At 42.5% G+C, this 18,948-nt stretch overlaps 1 protein-coding gene across 5 annotated transcripts in view; it reads right to left on the bottom strand.

Annotated features, from left to right (window-relative positions):
- LOC106587576 (adenylate cyclase type 2) overlaps positions 1 to 15,276 on the bottom strand; it is an 84,920-nt gene extending 69,644 nt beyond the window's left edge. The window contains exon 1 of one of the 5 annotated variants that reach the window (XM_014176095.2): positions 15,019 to 15,276. The gene's annotated coding sequence lies outside the window, so the exon portion shown is untranslated. The remainder of the gene's footprint in view (positions 1 to 15,018) is intronic. The other 4 variants (XM_014176097.2, XM_014176096.2, XM_014176098.2 and 1 more) reach the window with 4 other exon arrangements.
- Between the last annotated feature and the right edge of the window lie 3,672 nt (positions 15,277 to 18,948).

The raw sequence follows: 18,948 nt of genomic DNA, 5'->3' as shown, positions 1-18,948 counted from the left end.
AGATTCTGAGCTATGCAGGTACTGTATGAGTTGTAATAACATGCATTCCCCCCCCAAACCACCTGCATTTAAATACCTCTAATATAAGAACATAGAAACCCAGACAACAGCATCAAGGCAACCAAGGTAGAGCAAACTTAATTTCTCCTTTCTCGCTCTCTCATTCTGTTTCCTCACACACACGGAACTGATTAACCCCACTTATTCTTGCATTCAGAAGCAAAAAACAGAAACATGGTTAAGTGTATTACAGAGTGGAAATGTCAATAAAGCCACTAATTCACATGCATAATCAGCTAACAATGGGACAAATGGATCTCCAAATGAATTCTGATGGCTTTTGCACACTGCATCCAAGCATGTGGGTCTACTTTCGCATCAAAATAGTCTTGCCAAGGCGAACCTTAGTCAACACCGTAGTCAACCACAGTCTCATTTCCTTGGCAACCGTGATTAATTTCCCTGACAACAGGGCAAGGACATCTTCAAAAAGGGAAGCTTCAACAGTCAGTCAGCCTCAGTCTTTGATAAATTATGTCATTGAAAGCAATGATTGATGTCATTACCGGAGCACAAAATATATAATATCTGTTTTCTGGATAACTCTGTTAGAAGCAGGCTATGGTTTTGTATCCAACAAGGACCATAGGAACTGATCGTGGACTACAGGAAAAGGCGGGCCAAACAGCCCCCCATTAACATCAACGGGGCTGTAGTGGAGCGGGTCGAGAGTTTCAAGTTCCTTGGTGTCCACATCACCAACGAACTATCCAAACATGGTCCAAACATACCAAGACAGTCGTGAAGAGGGCACAGCAAAACCTTTTCCCCTCAGGAGACTGAAAAGATTTGGCATGGGTCCCCAGATCCTCAAAAGGTTCTACAGCTGCACCATCGAGAGCATCCTGACCGGTTGCATCACCGCCTGGTATGGAAACTGCTCAGCATCTGACCGTAAGACCCATCAGAAGGTAGTGCGAATGGCCTAGTACGTTACTGGTGCCAAGCTTCCTGCCATCCAGGATCTATATACTAGGCGGTGTCAGAGGATAACCCATAAAATTGTCAGAGACTCCAGTCACCCAAGTTATAGACGGTTTTCTCTGCTACCGCACAGCAAGTGGTACCGGAGCGCCAAGTCTAGGACCAAAAGGCTCCTCAACAGCTTCTACCCCCAAGCCATAAGACTGCTGAACAACTCATAAAATTGCCCCCAGATAATTTACATTGACACCCACCCCCCGTACACTGCTGCTACTCGTTGTTTGTTTGTTACCTATGCATAGTCACTTCGCCCCCACCTACATGTACAGATTACCTCAACTAGCCTGTACCCCCGCACACTGACTCCGTACCTGACTCCGTACCGGTGCCCCCTGTATATAGCCTCGATATTATTATTATTATTATTATTATTATTATTATTATTATTATTATTATTATGATGTTACTTTTTACTTTAGTGTTCTTGGTAAATATCTTCTTCTTCTTGAACTGCACTGTTGGTTAAGGGCTTGTAAGTAAGCATTTCACGGTAGTCTACACTTCTATTCGGCGCATGTGACAAATAAAGTTTGATTTGATGTCATTTTCAGTTCAGCCCACCAAGGTCAACTATGTTGCAATAGGCTTAGAACTCCAGAGGGTTACAATACGCTTGGGACTCCAGAAAGTCAAGGAACCTACATCACTCATACATTGAAAAGGGGATCGACCATAGGCCAGGGGATTAAAAATAGCAAGGGCATTTTTATAGCTCAAGGTTGTGCTTTGTCAGCTGGAACAGGGTTTCCCCAAATTCAGTCCTGCCCCCCCCCCCGGGTGCACGTTTTGGTTTTTGCCATAGCACTACACAGCTGATTCAAATAACCAACTCATCATCAAGCTTTGATTATTTGAATCGTCTATGTAGTGCTAGGGCAAAAACAAAACGTGCACCCAGGGTGGGCCCCAGGACCAAGTTTGGGAAACCCTGAGCTGGAAGACAGAACATACTTAGTTGGCTTGATGAGTAATGTGTTTCATGAAGATGTTCCAATTCACCTCTGACCTCACCTGAAATCAAGGCTCTTCTAGTCTCTCCACTGTCAGGTAGAGGCCAGTGCATCACATACAATTGATGACAGTCCTGGTCCTTGTGTGACTGACAGCATGATAAAAGGATGATATGTGGGGTGGCGGCCACATCTAGAGGATCCAGTTGCTTGCAGGGCAAAACACAAAAGCATCCATTCGCTCACTGTGGTGCGGTCTTCTCAAAACAATAGACCAGCCAAAGTCCATCCAATCCCTGCATCCCTTCCTGCCTCCTCCAGCTTAGGGTCAGTGTGTTCCTCACTATTCAGCCAAACAGGTCCTCAACAACCTCTCTTCAAACAGAGACCCAATCATGAAAAATCAGTCACTAACTAACCGAGCAAAATGAAGGTCTGTTGAACACGTTTCCAGTCTGCAAGCATCCCTCCAGCTACTGCAAACCTCGCTGTGGCATGCAAGAACTAACCATCTGAGAGAGTACAGTACATCCGAACAATAACAACAATCATACATTACTGTCCAGGTCCACTACACAACCTGTAAGACATAATATTGCATCGTTAGACTCACTTCGTAATAATGAGCTTGCATCTTTTACATTAGCAATGCATTGTACTTCCATATTAGCAAAGTATTCAGATAAATACTCACCAAACCAAGGACCGCACCTTCTAACCCTCTGTTCCAATAGGACAGTAATGGCGATGAAGTCACCCCACTTATTCATACTTATTTGTTCCAACTCAAAATACCAACTCTGACTAGTCCCCAAATGGCATAGTCTTTGATAAAAAGGACACCCAGCTAAAATACTATAGCTAGGGGAGCTGTGAAAAGCATCAAATGGCACTTATCCAGTTAGGGCGCTGTCATAGGCATAACACAATGTCCTTGAGCCGCAAGCATAAAGAACGCAACAACAAAAAACGTGATCGAAAAAAAGAATAACACCCACACAATCATATGCTAGGCAGAAACATGCACACAGTGTAAACGCACACATTGACTCAGACTACTTACACACACGCGTTAAGTTGTCATCTCTAGAGCATATGTAGAAGTATTTGTAGCCAATTGCACGCGGACTGTGGACTTTAATCCATCACAACATTTAGGGAGTGTGAGTTCGTGTTGGAATGTTTTATCGCCCAGCCGCATGACAGTGGATTCTGATGGGTGGTTTCACAAGGGCTACCAGTGGATTCCTGGAAATGGAACAATTAACCGGACAATAACGTGAAGAGCACTTTCTCCACTGATGGGATGGAGTACTCTAAGCACCACATCACTATAACACCCATCTACTTCAAACAGGAGAAACAAATGAGCCCTTGCAAAAAAGACCCTTTAATGTTAGTTTACAAAAATGATGATACGGTCAAATATTTATCCTTTTTGGAATGTGTATACCACATCAAGTCTAATTATTGAAAGATTGTGTCGTCACACTTCTCTTTCAATTATGCATGCAATTTTTTATTTTTTATTTCATACCTCCTTGCCATACTTCTTATAACGATTCATCAAGTCTATCAAAACATTTTCCGAAACGCACATATGGTTTTTGTCTATAGGATTCAAATAGGCCTATACGCCCCCAAGGCAGTCTCACTGAGTGGGAGTCTCCTCAGCTCTTCAAAAGAGACTGCCGGTGTTCAGAACTGCAGCCTGAGACAGAGGGGCTCAAGGTAATACTAGCTGGATGAAATCTGTATGTAACAGCTGCTATACTGCATATTGCAATGCTACACACTTTGACATCCAAACATCTTGGAGCTAAAAACAAGCAGTTCGATGCACCTGCAATAGCATCTGCAAATCTGTGTACGCGACAAATAAACTTTGATTTTATCTTTTTGTAAAACATTTAAATCTAAAGCCTATTGGAAAAGAAAAACTGGCACATGTTAACTAATCTGGTCACGACTTGTTTGAAAGTGTTGAAAAGAAAGCACATCCTCAGACTGTGGGTCTGCTTAAGGGGAATTTAACTAATCTACAGTGCCGTCGGAAAGTATTCAGAATCCTTGACTTTTTCCACATTTTGTTACGCGACAGCCTTATTCTAAAATGTATTAAATCGTTTTTTTCCCCTCCTCAATCTACACACAATACCCCATAATGACAAAGCAAAAACAGGTTTAGACATTTTTGCTAAAAAACTGAAATATCACATTTACATAAGTATTCAGTCGAGCAGTACGATTAGCAGTACGTCATCCGATACGTCAGAGTGCACAACAGAACATTGTACCGTCTACACTCGGTGTGTTGTTTGTATTACTTTTTTCCTCCATTAAAATCGATTTTAATCAAAACTAAAGTTTTGTTGCTAAAGATTCCACGATGCGCTTAGCCTTTACAGCTGGGACTGCAAGATTGTGTTCCATTTTTTTTGCGTGGATTCCGCGAGTGCTAGCTGGCTGTACTAAAGACACCTGTTGTCATCGTGGGACAGACTCATTATCTTTTCGTAAAACAACTGGTTGCAGTAAAGAGGATACTAAGGAGATCCTGAGGGAAATCGACGGGTACTAACGGTTTTACGCTATGGAGGAATAGCATACTCCATCATGGAAAGATCCCACTACCTCAAAAAATAACTTGAACCCGACAAAAAAGAAAAGAAAAACTGATTCATCTACAGGCACAGACGATTTACTTACCATTGAAGTAGAGGCTAGTGCTCTGGCTGGAATCCTTGCAACACCGGAAAAGTTGTGTGAGAAGGTAGCAGGGCTGAGGGGGGAGTTTGGAGTTCAGCCAGTGTGAAATTCTTACGCTCCAAGGAGAAAACAAGATGCTCACAGCCAAGGTAAAAATCCACGATTCCAACATGGATTGTCTACTCAGGGAAAAGAGGATGATAAAGGAGTCGCTACTAGACATACAAAGTCGTAGCATGCGTGAACTTTTTTTTTCTTTCTGGGATATCCAATAATCCAGAGGGCACGATCAGAGAATTCATGCAATCCGCCTTGAAACTTCCTATAGAAACTGTAAACAAGGTGGCTTTCCACCGAGTACACAGACTTGGAGCGACAAGACCAAGGGTCCCCGACCGATCATCGCAAAATTTGAACACAACCAACAAAAGGAGCTGATCAAAAGCAGGGGAAGGGAGCTTAAAGGGACCAAATTCAGTCTCAATTACCAATTTCCAAGGGAGATAAATGAACGTCGTAAGACATTTACATTTAAGTCATTTAGCAGACGCTCTTATCCAGAGCGACTTACAAATTGGTGCATTCACCTTATGATATCCAGTGGAACAACCACTTTACAATAGTGCATCTAAATCTTTTAAGGGGGGGGTAGAAGGATTACTTTATCCTATCCCAGGTATTCCTTAAAGAGGTGGGGTTTCAGGTGTCTCTCTGGAAGGTGGTGATTGACTCCGCTATCCTGGCGTCGTGAGGGAGCTTGTTCCACCATTGGGGTGCCAGAGCAGCGAACAGTTTTGACTGGGCTGAGCGGGAACTGTATCCGGTACAAAGGCAACAAAGGGAGAAGGGTAAGTGTGCCTTTCTCATTGTGGACAAAGTCTTTATAGATGGACAGCTATTCTGAGACAGAATGCGATCGGATCATCATCTAATTGGCATTCACATAACTCTTATAGATTTTCCACGTGGACGGGGATATTGGAAATTTTATCAAAGTTTACTTGAGGACAATTTATTTTTAACTAAGACAAAATTATTTATAACTGATTTTTTCCAGTATAATATTCAGTTGAAGTAGGAAATTTACATACACTTAGGTTGGAGTCATTAAAACTCGTTTTTCAACCACTCCACATATTTCTTGTTAACAAACTATAGTTTTGGCAAGTCGGTTAGGACATCTACTTTGTGGTTGACACAAGTAATCTTTCCAACAATTGTTTCCCGACAGACTATTTCACTTATAATTCACTGTATCACAATTCCAGTGGGTCAGAAGTTAACATACACTAAGTTGACTGTGCCTTTAAACAGCTTGGAAATTCCAGAAAATATGTCATGACTTTAGAAGCTTCTGATAGGCTAATTGACATCATTTGAGTCAATTGGAGGTGTACCTGTGGATGTATTTCAAGGCCTACCTTCAAACCCAGTGCCTCTTTGCTTGACATCATGGGAAAATCAAAAGAAAATCAGCCAAGACCTCAGATTTTTTTTTGTTGTAGACCTCCACAAGTCTGGTTCATTTTTGGGAGCAATTTCCAAACGCCTGAAGGTACCACGTTCATCTGTACAAACAATAGTATGCGAGTATAAACACGCAGCCGTCATACCGCTCAGAAAAGAGACGCGTTCTGTCTCCTAGAGATGAACGTACTTTGGTGCGAAAAGTGCAAATCCATCCCAGAACAACAGCAAAGGACCATGTGAAGATGCTGGAGGAAACAGGTACAAAGGTATCTATATCCACAGTAAAACGAGTCCTATATCAACATAACCTGAAAGGCCGCTCAGCAAGGAAGAAGCCACAGCTCCAAAACCACCATAAAAAAAGCCAGACTACGGTTTGCAACTGCACATTGGGACAAACATCGTACTTTTTGGAGAAATGTCCTCTGGTCTGATTAAACAAAAGTAGAACTGTTTGGACATAATGACCATTGTTATGTTTGGAGGGAAAAGGGGGAGGCTTGCAAGCCGAAGAACACCATCCTAAACGTGAAGCACGGGGGTGGCAGCATCATGTTGTGGGGGTGTTTTGCTGCAGGAGGGACTGGTGCACGTCACAAAATAGATGGCATCATGAGGATGGAAAATTGTGGATATATTGAAGCAACATCTCAATCAGGAAGTTAAAGCTTGGTCGCAAATGGGTCTTCCAAATGGACAATGACCCCAAGCATACTTCCAAAGTTGTGGCAAAATGGCTTAAGGACAAAGTCAAGGTATTGGCGTGGCCACCACAAAGCCCAAACCTCAATCCTTTAGAAAATTTGTGAAAAAGCATGTGCGAGGAAGGAGGCCTACAAACCTGACTCAGTTACACCAGCTCTGTCAGGAGGAATGGGCCAAAATTCACCCAACTTATTGTGGGAAGCTTGTGGAAGGCTAGCCACAATGTTTGACCCAAGTTAAACAATTTCAAGGCAATGCTACCAAATACTAATTGAGTGTATGTAAACTTCTGAACCACTGGGAATGTTATGACAGAAATAAAAGCTGAAATAAATAATTCTTTACTATTATTCTGACATTTCACATTCTTAAAATAAAGTGATGATCCTAACTGACCTAAGACAGGGAATTTTTACTAGGATTAAATGTCAGGAATTGTGAAAAACTGAGTTTAAAATGTATTTGGCTAAGGTGTATGTAATCTTCCGACTTCAACTGTACATGTAATAGTGCCAGACATGCACCCAAACATATACAGTTGGCATTGCTGTAATCATTTTAGTTGTCCTAGATGTCCTTTGTTCTAAATGTATTTATTTTTTTAAATAACATTTTTTGCATTGTTATTTGCTGTTTTCTTCTGTCTTTCTTTTTTCTCTTTATTTCATTCTCTTGGTTGTTGGTGCATGGGGGGGCGGTTCTTGGGGGTGGGGAATGGAATTGTGTTTTTTATTTTTCTTCTTGGTGGGAGGGAATGTGGAGGGGTCTCAAACGGTTGAGGGACAGCTATTGGGGAACTGTGGGGGAAGGGAGGAGGAAATCTTGGAGGGTTCGGGTTCACATTTTTTGGCCTGGTGGGAGATCTGTCAACGTGCCCTTGAGCAGGGCATTGACCCTGGATGCTGCTGTGTGTCACTCTGAATGGGAGTCTGTTGGATGACTGGTATGATGTGGTTGTTGAGCGGCTTCACTGCAAGTATATTGCATGTTTGGGATATTCAATAAAAACATTTTTTAAATAACTAAGTATTCAGTCCTTTGTTGAAGCACCTTTGGCAGCGAACACAGCGTTGAGTCTTCTTGGGTATGACGCTACAAGCTTAGCACATCTGTATTTAGGGAGTTTCTCCCATTCTTCTCTGCAGATCCTCTCAATCTCTGTCAGGTTGGATGGGAAGCATGCTGCACAGCTATTTCCAAGTCTCTTCAGTGATGTTCGATCTTGTTCAAGTCCGGGCTCTGGCTGGGCCACTCAAGGACATTCAGAGACTTGTCCTGAAGCCACTCCTGCGTTGTCTTGGCTGTGTACTTAGGGTCATTGCCCTGTTGGAAGGTGAACCTTCACCCCAGTCTGAGGTCCTGAGCACTCTGGAGCATCAAGGATCTCTCTGTACTTTGCTCCGATCATCTTTCCCTCGATCTTGACTAGTCTCCCAGTCCCTGCTGCTGAATAACATCCCCACAGCATGATGCTGCCACCACCATTCTTCACCGTAGGGATGGTACCAGATTTCCTCCAGACATGACGCTTGGCATTCAGGCCAAAGAGTTTAATCTTGGTTTCATCAGATCAGAGAATCTTGTTTCTCATGGTCAGAGAGTATTTAGGTGCCTTTTGGCAAACTCCAAGCGGCCTGTTATGTGCCTTTTACTGAGGAGTGGCTTCCATCTTGCCACTACCATAAAAGCCTAATTGGTGGAGTGCTACAGAGATGGTTGTCCTTCTGGAAGGTTCTCCCATCGCCACAAAGGAACTCTAGAGCTCTGCCAGAGTGACCAACGGGTTCTTGGTCACCTCCCTGACTAAGGCCCTTCTCCCCCGATTGCTCAGTTTAGCCAGCTCTAGGAAGAGTCTTGGTGGTTCCAAACTACTTCCATTTAAGAATGATGGAGGCCACCGTGTTCTTGGGGACCTTCAATGCTGCAGAATTGTTTTGGTACCCTTCCCGAGATCTGTGCCCCGACACAATCCTGTCTCGGCGCTCAACGGACAATTCCTTCGACCTCATGGCTTGGTTTTTGCTCTGACACTCACTGTCAACTGTGGAAGCTTATATAGAAAGGTGTGTGCCTTTCCAAATCATGTCCAATCAATTGAATATACCACAGGTGGACTCCAATCGAGTTGTAGAAACATCTCAAGGATGATCAATGGAAACAGGATGCACCTGAACTCAATTTCGAGTCTCATAGCAAAGGGTCTGAATACTTATGTAAATAAGGTATCTGTTTTGCTAAGGATTTTTATTTATTTAATCAATTTTAGAATAAGGCTATAACTTAACAAAATGTGGAAAAAGTCAAGGGGTTTAAATACTTTCCGAAGGCACTGTATACGAACTACAAACGCAACACGCACACCATTTCAGAGATTTTGCTGAGTTACAGTTCATAGAAGGAAATCAGTCAATTGAAATAAATTCATTAGGCCCAAATCTATGTATTTCACATGACTGGGCAGGGGCACAGCCATTGGTGGGCATAGGCCCACCCACTTGGGAGCCAGGCCCAGCTAATCAGAATGAGTTTTTTCACACAAAATGGCTTTATTACAGACAGAAATACACCATCGTAGACAAATTAACATGAAATTCTCTGGAAACATCTCTGGTGGACATTCCTGCAGTCAGCATGCCAATTGCATGCTCCCTCAAAACTTGAGACATCTGTGGCATTGTGTTGCATGACAAAAATAGAGTGGCCTTTAATTGTCCCCAGTACAATGTGCACCTGTGTAATGATCATGTGGTTTAATCAGCTTCTTGATTTGCCACACCGGTCAGGTGGATGGATTATCTAGCAAAGGAGAAATGCTCACTAACAGGGATGTAAACAAATGTTTGCACAAAATGAAAAATAAGCTTTTGTGCATTTGGAACATTTCTGGGATCTTTTATTTCAGCTCATGAAACATGGGACCAGCACTTTACATGTTGCATTTATATTTTAGTTCAGTGTATAACCGATGGCCTTTTGAGGAAACCTAACTCCATATTATTGACAGACTCAGAAAGTTTAACCATTTCTGACAGTTAAAAAGACCACATGACAAGTCTGTCCTGAGGTAAACTAATGAGTCACAGCTCCCTCAGATAGACTTGTCCATCAGCGTGTTAGAGAACAGCGATGACATTCAGAGTGAGCCAGAGATCTTAAGGCCGGTGCCTGGCATTCCTCCATTACATGACACTCAGCAACTCCTTATATACAGACTTCTCGTATGGATCCAGGCAATTAGCCAGACCACCTGGTCAGAGGTTAGTCCTGGGGTCTGTACTGAGGTCTCTTTTGTTCACATCTCAAGAGACGTTGCCAACAACTTTTTATTTGACACGGGGGAAATTAGCCTGTTTGATTTGGGTTTGGTGTGGTGGTGATTAGTGCACTCAACAATTATCCAAGTTGACTACTGGAGTCACAGCCAAAAATTATATGATAACCAAACTTAGCTACCATACCCCGTACTGCACAACCTAAGCATATGCTGGGAATAGATGAAGGAGGTCAACCCTTCCATCTAGTTTCTCATCTCTATGTTTGGGGCGGCAGGTAGCCTAGTGGTTAGAGCATTGGGCCAGTAACTGAAAAGGTTGCTAGATCAAATCCCCGAGCTGACATGGTAAAAATCTGTTGTTCTGCCCCTGAACAGGCAGTTAACCCACTGTTCCCCTGTAGACTGTCATTGTAAATAAGAATTTGCTCTTAACTGACTTGCCTAGTTAAATTGAAAAAATAATCACATCCAGTAATTCTCCAATCTGCTAACAGTGGTCTGGTAATCATCATTTAAATGAGGTGTGAAGACTGCCTACCTGGCTGGCTACTAATGCACATGCTGGGTAGGTAGTGGTACAGCACACAAAGCGCAGTCTGAACTGACTGCAGGTGTTCTGGGCTGTAAGAGTGTCATTGACTGTAGAGTAGCTGACTGAGGAATAGAGGTAGTAAGACTATAGAGTAGCAGACTAGAGGCTCAGTCTGTCCTGATACAACAGCTGTGATAATGGCAGGCTGAGTCAGACAGACGGACAACTGTCTGTCGTGTCCTGACTCCTGGCTGAGCAATGAGCTAAATCCTAGTCAGTGTGCCAGCTCACAGTATGCCAGTAATGATACAAATGTTTGCAATGTGGCTCAGTTGGTAGAGCATTGCGCTTGCAAAGCCAGGGTTGTGAGTTCGATTCCCACAGGGGACCAGTACAAAAAATGTGTGCTAACTACTTACTGTAAGTTGCTCTGGATAAGAGCATCTGGTAAAATGACCAAAATGTTTTCATAATATACAGTATTATTGTTAGCTGGACTAATTTGTATATAAAGGCGCATACCTTCAAATCTAAATAAAACAAATAACACTTGATGTAAATAATGATACTAGAACTTCAACAGGTCAACAGTGACGTGTTGTGGGTAATGTTGTGGGTAATGTGATTGCTTCCATTAAATCTAAGTCAACCCTCTCACAGAACACATTACATTAGTGCATGTCTGTGCCAAAGGTAAATTGTCAAGTTGGGCCTTTTATAACAGAGGAGTTAAGAACAGCCTAAGGTATGTAGATGATCATATAGAATGGTCTCTTTATCCTTTAGCTGCTTGGGAGGAACCATGCTCCGAATAATGTTGTCCTCATGCCCCTCTTTTTTAGGGGGTAAACTTCCTACGCTTACAGAACACAAAAGAGGCAGATATCCTGGGAGTGACAACAGGGGGACTTCACCCAAAAGGTCATGTCAACCTTACAGCTATGTTGATGGGAACAGGTATGGAGAACACGACTTGCCAAGTGGCACACTGCAAATAGATCAAACACGTTCTGCGTTAGAGCATTCAACAGCAATGGAACGCTAAATGCACAAGTTATAGCCTACATCCAACCCCCTCCTAAATTATATTTTTTACAACCAGACATAACATAGAGAGGAATAAATCCTCTACCAAAACAACAATACGTCTGCTACATAAATGCCATTACTCACCTAGAAACTTTGTTTTGAACGAATAAACCCATAGTTTTTTGTTTTTTGTCAATTTTCATATCTCACTGAGAGTGCATAACATTCTGCCAGTCTGTGTTGCATGTGTACAGTATGATCCTGATGGGTGGGTGGTTGTGGTGAGGGCTGTGGTGCAGCAGGATTAGTAGAAGGCCTTGGCTGGAGGCCCTGCAGTCAGAGTTAATGAGTCAGATTAGTCCTCATTGTGTGTTCCCAGGGATTAGCACACTGAAGCCTCCTCATGTCAACCGGGGGGGGAGAATTGAAGGAGATGGGCACATTGAGACGGAGGACAAGAGACCTCACAATCAATTGTGTGTGTGTCTCAGTCTGACTGTTTGCGTAAACAGCGCTCCAGCTAGCTACACTGATGTACGTAAGCAGAGGGAGCACTAAAGCAAATGGAGCATTTGAAACTCTCAGGGGTTCCAGGAGCTGGAGGAGCGGCACTAGTCTTCCACACAGGAGAGCTAGTAAGGGAGAGTGTGTACACAAGTTTCACTACGCAGGACTGGCTCTGACAGATTGTGGTGACCCCCGTTCTCAAGAGAACCTGCAAACAGACACTTTCACTTCCTGTTGTAACTGCCTGTATATCTTCACCGTCTGTACTATCTTTACCACCAATGGAAAGATGTTGAATTCAACATGGCGCTGCATACAGCATGTTCCTCATCGTGTCTTCTTCACCCATACTGTAGGTTCCATGACACAGTTGAATATATTTCTTCCTCCGATCCAGTGGAATCAACAGCTAAACTGTTTAATATATTTATTCCCCTTTAAAAATCGGGCCCCTAAAAGTTAAGGATTTTAGGAAAGTTAATAATTGCTGACAAATCAGAATATTTGCCTGCAATATGGTCCGGCACACAAACAAACAGGGTCAGACAGACAGCCATACAGGACAAACACCCCACGATGTAGGAAAAACAACTCAGGCAAAACAATGATTAGAGATTCAACACAAAACTCTCAATGAGGATGGAGAACCAGCCAGTGTAGACTTGTTCCTCAGTGTAGTACTGAGGCCTGCTCTGCTCCATCCCAACTATTCAAACTGTAAAATCTATCAAAGTACCAGCCTTTCCATCACTACCGTAGAGCAGTAGACATCACATTATGGAGAGAACACAATAGATAATTACATCAATGGAAAACATTAAAACACTTCTCACTGTTTAGACTGATCTGACTGCTCTACTACGAGGACACTAAACACTGACTCACTTATCCATGAGCAGCAGGCCCCTGCTGTGTCTGTCTGGACGTATTTAGTGCTGGCACTGGCAGGTGCATACATTTCTCCACTGAGTCAAAATGACAATGGGTTAGTGATGTAATCAGCCAAATGACACACATAGCATATACAAAGCCCAATGTATGCACTGGTGACATCTATATGCAGATGGTTCTTCTTTGTTAGAGCAGACGAAGCCGTTTGACATGAGACATTGAAATGGCATCAATACCTTGGGCTTAGTAGTCTACAAGCAGTTTTATATTATATACAATTCACCACACAAGGGAAATTATCCAGACTGAGGATGGTTCTGTTGGGATTGTGCCAATGCCCCATTCTGACCCAAGTTGAAGGCACTACAGTCTGCAGTGGCAAGCTGTTACACCCAGCTGTGCGGCAAAGGATGAGACAAGATATTGCCGTCTTATTTGTCACGTTAACTGTAACTTGCATAAGCCTGTTTAAATCCACCTTCATGCATAGCCATGATTGTTTTTTCCCAATTGAATTACATGGAAAAAAGATAACATGTCAGCGCTGCTTATTGTTTACCGAATTTAATTAGTTCCTGGGCACCGTTCGCCGATGCAAACGATGCATTCCGAATCAGAACTATCCGACCAAAGCCTTGCCAAACAGGCACGTCGGTCGTATGGTGGGATAGTGTTCTACTGTTAGTCTGAGATACATACTTGGTCTAGAAACTTGGGTTAGGAAATGCCCTACTTACACCCCCAGTAAATTGAATATTTTTTAAGCTAGGCTCTTTTCCAGAAAAATAAACCTTGCTCAATCTCATGATTACACTGCTTGGTAGCCTACTAACAGGGAGAACCTCAGATGTTATTTTTCATTCTTCCAACAATTTAAACATCTTATGAGTCAAATACAGTAATACTCTCAGATTTGGGGGCCATATGGGCAAATCAATGCACACCACTCACTGTATTTCTAATTGTAACATAATATGGTATTATTATGTGACGAAACACACTGGAGGCTTTCAGATTCCCTGTTTTTGTAGGGAATAAGGGGAAGATCCATCCTGCTTATCTCCCATGGGCAGGCCACTGAGAAACAAAGGAAACCTGATGAGTTGAAAGGGTAAATACTAGGGGGAAAACCCTTGAAAACCCATTCTTAAAAGAGATACTGCTGCATATGTATAAAAACAGCCTTTATTATTTCCTAATTAATGGGATCGTTTTTAGATGGACATGTAGTCAGACACTACAGATCTGGTCCCCTATATTTTGATAAATATGCCTATAATAATTATGGCTACCATTTGGCAAATCAAAAATTGATTTTAGGTTGAATAGACTATTAGATGTGTACTTGAGCAAATATGTTTTATAATGCGCTACAATACAAAAGGTAGGTCCCCAATTAAAAAGAGGACAAGGGAAAGTTGATTCAACCGTCTTCAAAAGGGATGCGTTTTTACAAGTCTCTGCTCTTCAGACCAGGGCTGCCCAATTCCGGTCCTGGAGGGCCGAAACACTTATGTTTTTTTGTTTCTACCTGGTAGTTCATTGCACTCACCTGGTGTCTCAGGTCTGAATGAGTCCCTGATTATGAGGATGAAAACTAGAATGTTTAGGACCATTAGGGCCAGAATTGGGCAGCCCTGCACTAGAACGACTGGTTGCCTCCCACAATGTACTACCTCTCTACTTAGTACTTACGTAAAGTAAAGGTGAGTCTGCGATATGTGGGATTTGTAGGCCACATTAAAACCAACATTGTAACACGGATAGACAACATACACAAATATAATTTGAAATGCGCCACCTAAATGTATGCTAGGAAAATGTGACAACTTTTTTACACTGGGGTAGTCTACCACAAAGAGAGCATTCCTCTCACTAAGAAAACCCAAATTAAGAATGCGTCTTACCTGTTTGTAGGAAAACGTATACCGGTAGTCTCTAAATATAGAATGAACGTATTCTAGAGACGACTTCTTCTCTTGTCCACTCTGCAAGTTAAGTTGTAATTCCACTGCGAGCGAAATGTGCTCTGGGTCCCCGTGCGCATACTGCGCGCGCTCGAGGGCTTGCTTTTGAATGCGGAAAAGATGTTCAAGTAGCTGCGGTGTACTCGCACCCACATGAAGAGCGAACAGAAGATAGTTATAGCGGTTTTGCCCCAGCCATTCCCCTCTCATGGATCAACTGATTGCTAGGCGCTTATGAATTGCACAATTATGTAACAACTGGGGGAATATCAATCAAATGCGTCTCGCAGTGTGAAATAGAGCTCATCATGGTAGTGAGGGACATCTACTGCCAGTCTACATAGCAACATTGCACTTGTCTTCAGTGCTGCGTGAACACTTTTCCATTAAATAAAAAAATATATACTTAAACCACTTACTAGATAAAGCAAGCAACACCTGTCAGGGAAGACATGTGCTGTGTTTATACATGCAGCCCAGTTTATTTTTTCCACTCATTGGTCTTTTGAAAAATCACCAACATATTTTTCAATGACGATTAGATTAGTGCACAAACTATCAGAATTGCGCTGCCTGTATAAACGCAGCCCATGTGTCACCCCAGATTGGTGTTGCTTGCATGATTGTCTTTACATCTATTGGTTTAAGTAAAAATTTTGCACATTTTCCTATTAATGGAGGTATTACTTACCTTCTGTTACCTCTTCCTTCCGGTTAGGGGTGCAGGAATAAAGCACCAGGGAGCATCACTATACCTTAGGACATTCACCAGGAGTTTCAATTATTGTACTGTGGGTTTTATTGCATGGATTTGAATAGCTGTAGAAACTACAATTTGGATGAGTCGATACAGTTGACGTACTTGCAGTGAGAAGATATGATTACAGATTGTGATGGCACAGTTAAGTCATTGTGTTCCCTGACGTGTTTCCTAAGTGTCAAATCAAATTCACAGATTAGCAGATATTTACTGCATTTAGGTCCAAACTGTACTTTCCCAGGCCAATATTTAACCATCTAAAAATGACCAAATATGTTGTCTAACATATTTGCTAAAATAGTAATTGTAGCTAAAATTAGACATTCCTGTGTGTATAAATGTAATTACTGCCAGTGGATCATCTCTGTTTCCCAACCCTGGTCCTCAAGTACCCCCAACAGTACACATTTTTATTGTAACCCTGGACAAGCACACCTGATTCAACTAATCATCAGGGAGGTAGCCTAGTGGTTAGAGCTTTGGGCCAGTAACCGAAAGGTTGGTGGATTGAATCCCCAGGCTGACAATGTAAACATCTGCCATTCTGCCCCTGAGCAAGGCAGTTAACTCACTGTTCCCCGGGTGCCGAAGACATGGATGTCAATTATGGCAGCCCCCCGCACCTCTCTGATTCAGAAGGGTTGGGTTAAATGCATTAGACACATTTCAGTTGAATGCATTGTTGTACAACTGACTAGGTATCCCCCATTCCCATCAAGCCCTCAATGAGTTGTCAAGGGCAACAACAAACCTGTGTACTGTTGGGGATCCTCAAGGACCGAGGTTGGGAAACAGTGATTATCTAGTGCGCAGACAGTGCATTCGGAAATTACTTTTTCCACATTTTCTTAAGTAAACTTATTCTAAAATGGATGTTTAAAAAATTACACACAATACCCCATAATATCAAAGCAAAAAAAGGTTTAGAACTTTTTGCAAATTTATAAAAAATAAAACAAATACCTTATTTACATAACTATTCAGACCCTTTGCTATGAGACTTGAAATTGAGCTCAGGTGCATCCTGTTTCCATTGATCACCCTTCATGTTTCTACAACTTGGGAGTCCACCTGAGATAAATTCTATTATTGGAAAGGCACACACCTGTCTATATAACGTTTGACAGTGCAAGTCAGAGCAAAAACCAAGCCATGAGGTCGAAGGAATTGTCCGTAGAGCTCCGAGACAGGATTGTGTCAAGGCACAGATCTGGGGAAGGTTACCAAAACATTTTTGCAGCATTGAAGGTCCCCAAGAACACAGTGGTCTCCATCATTCTTATATGGAATTAGTCTCTTCCAAGAGCTGGCCGTCCAGCCAAACGGAACAATCGGGGGAGAAGGGCCTTGGTCAGGGAGGTGACCAAGAACCCAATGGTCACTCTGACAGAGCTCCAGAGTTCCTCTGTGGAGATGGTTGTCCTTGTGGGAGGTTCTCCCATCTCTGCAGCACTCCACCAAATCAGGCCTTTATGGTAGTGGCCAGACGGAAGCCACTCAGTAAAAGGCACATGACAGCCCGCTTGGAGTTTGCCAAAAGGCACCTAAAGGACTCTGACCATGCAAAACAAGATTCTCTGATCTGATGAAACCAAGATTGAACTCTTTGGCCTGAATACCAAGCGTCACGTCTGGAGGAAACCTGGCACCATCCCTACGGGGAAGCATGGTGGTGGCAGCATCATGTTGTGGGGATGTTGTTCAGCGGCAGGGACTGGGATACTACTCAGAATCGAGGGAAAGATGAACAGAGCAAAGAACAGAGATCCTTGATGAAAATCTGCTCCAGAACGCTCAGGACCTCAGACTGGGGGAAGGTTCCTTCCAACAGGACAATGTCCCTAAGCACACAGCCAAAACAACGTAAAAGTGGCTTCGGGACAAGTCCTAATGTCCTTGAGTAGCCCAGCCAGAGCCCAGACTTGAACCCGATCAAAGAGCTCTGCACAGACCTGAAAATAGCTGTGCAGAGACGCTCCCCATCCAACTTGACAGAGCTTGAGAGGATCTGCAGAGAATATGGGAGAAACTACCCAAATACAGGTGTTCTGAGCTTGTAGCGTCATGCAGACTCGAGGCTGTAAATCGCTGCCAAAGGTGCTTCAACAAAGTACTGAGTAAAGGGTCTGAATGCTTATGTATGCAATTTCAGTTTTTGCTTTGTCATTATGGGGTATTGTGTGTAGATTGAGGAGGGGAGAACAATTTAATTAATTTTAGAATCAGGCTGTAATGTAACAATGTGGATAAAGTCAAGGGGTCTGAATACATTGACTATGACGCTGAAGAAAAGGTCTAAATGCAGTATGCAGGTGCCAGCTGTGAAGAGTCGAGTAATGCCACCATCTAGAGGTTAGTTGTGAAACTGCAATCAGATGTTGACATACCATACATTTCAGCGAGGGGTTGTTGACACATTACCAAAGAGGTGTTTGTTTGCATTATATTCTGACCAAAAACTCAGCTCCCTTTTAAAGTAGACCAGCCACATATTAAAACAAAATGCCACTTACGACTCAAAATGGTTTCCAAAGTAGCTTGGTCACTCATCACTGGGGGGGAAAATGGGGGGAAACAGCAACATTGGTATTGTACCTGACCAATTATACTTCCCCAATATCCCACTTGTCCCATCCAAATATAAGATACAAGAATATGGTCTCTAGTGTTAATACGTATAACATGTATAGTACTATATATTTATATCATTAATAAAAAAATACATGAACAAATACAAATTTTCATAATGGGTAAATTACCAAAGGGAAAAGATTACCTCCCACACCTATGGATCTTTGTTATATATCAAGTGGAGAATTTTTTTAAAATCATTATGTCCTCTAACTGTAATTCTATGAGTCTGGGAGAACCTCTAAAAACCGTCGCTGATGTTGTATAGAGCTGTGTGTATGAATGAGTGATTTGTCCCCAGCCAGCCAGTAATCTATAGGGCTGTGTGTGTGCGCATTACCTGACTAAGGCATACTACTAACACTGTTAGTACATCCCAAATGGCACCCTATTCCCTATTTAGTGAAAGTGGTGCACTATATAGGGAAGGGGGTACAATTTGGAAAGAAGCCTGTCAACACATTGAGAGAGCAGCCAAG

The sequence above is a fragment of the Salmo salar genome, chromosome ssa26 (genome assembly GCF_905237065.1).
Source record: "Salmo salar chromosome ssa26, Ssal_v3.1, whole genome shotgun sequence".
Taxonomy (NCBI): domain Eukaryota; kingdom Metazoa; phylum Chordata; class Actinopteri; order Salmoniformes; family Salmonidae; genus Salmo; species Salmo salar.
The sequence above is the reverse complement of the archived record's forward strand: the minus strand, read 5'-3'. Positions and strand labels throughout refer to the sequence as shown.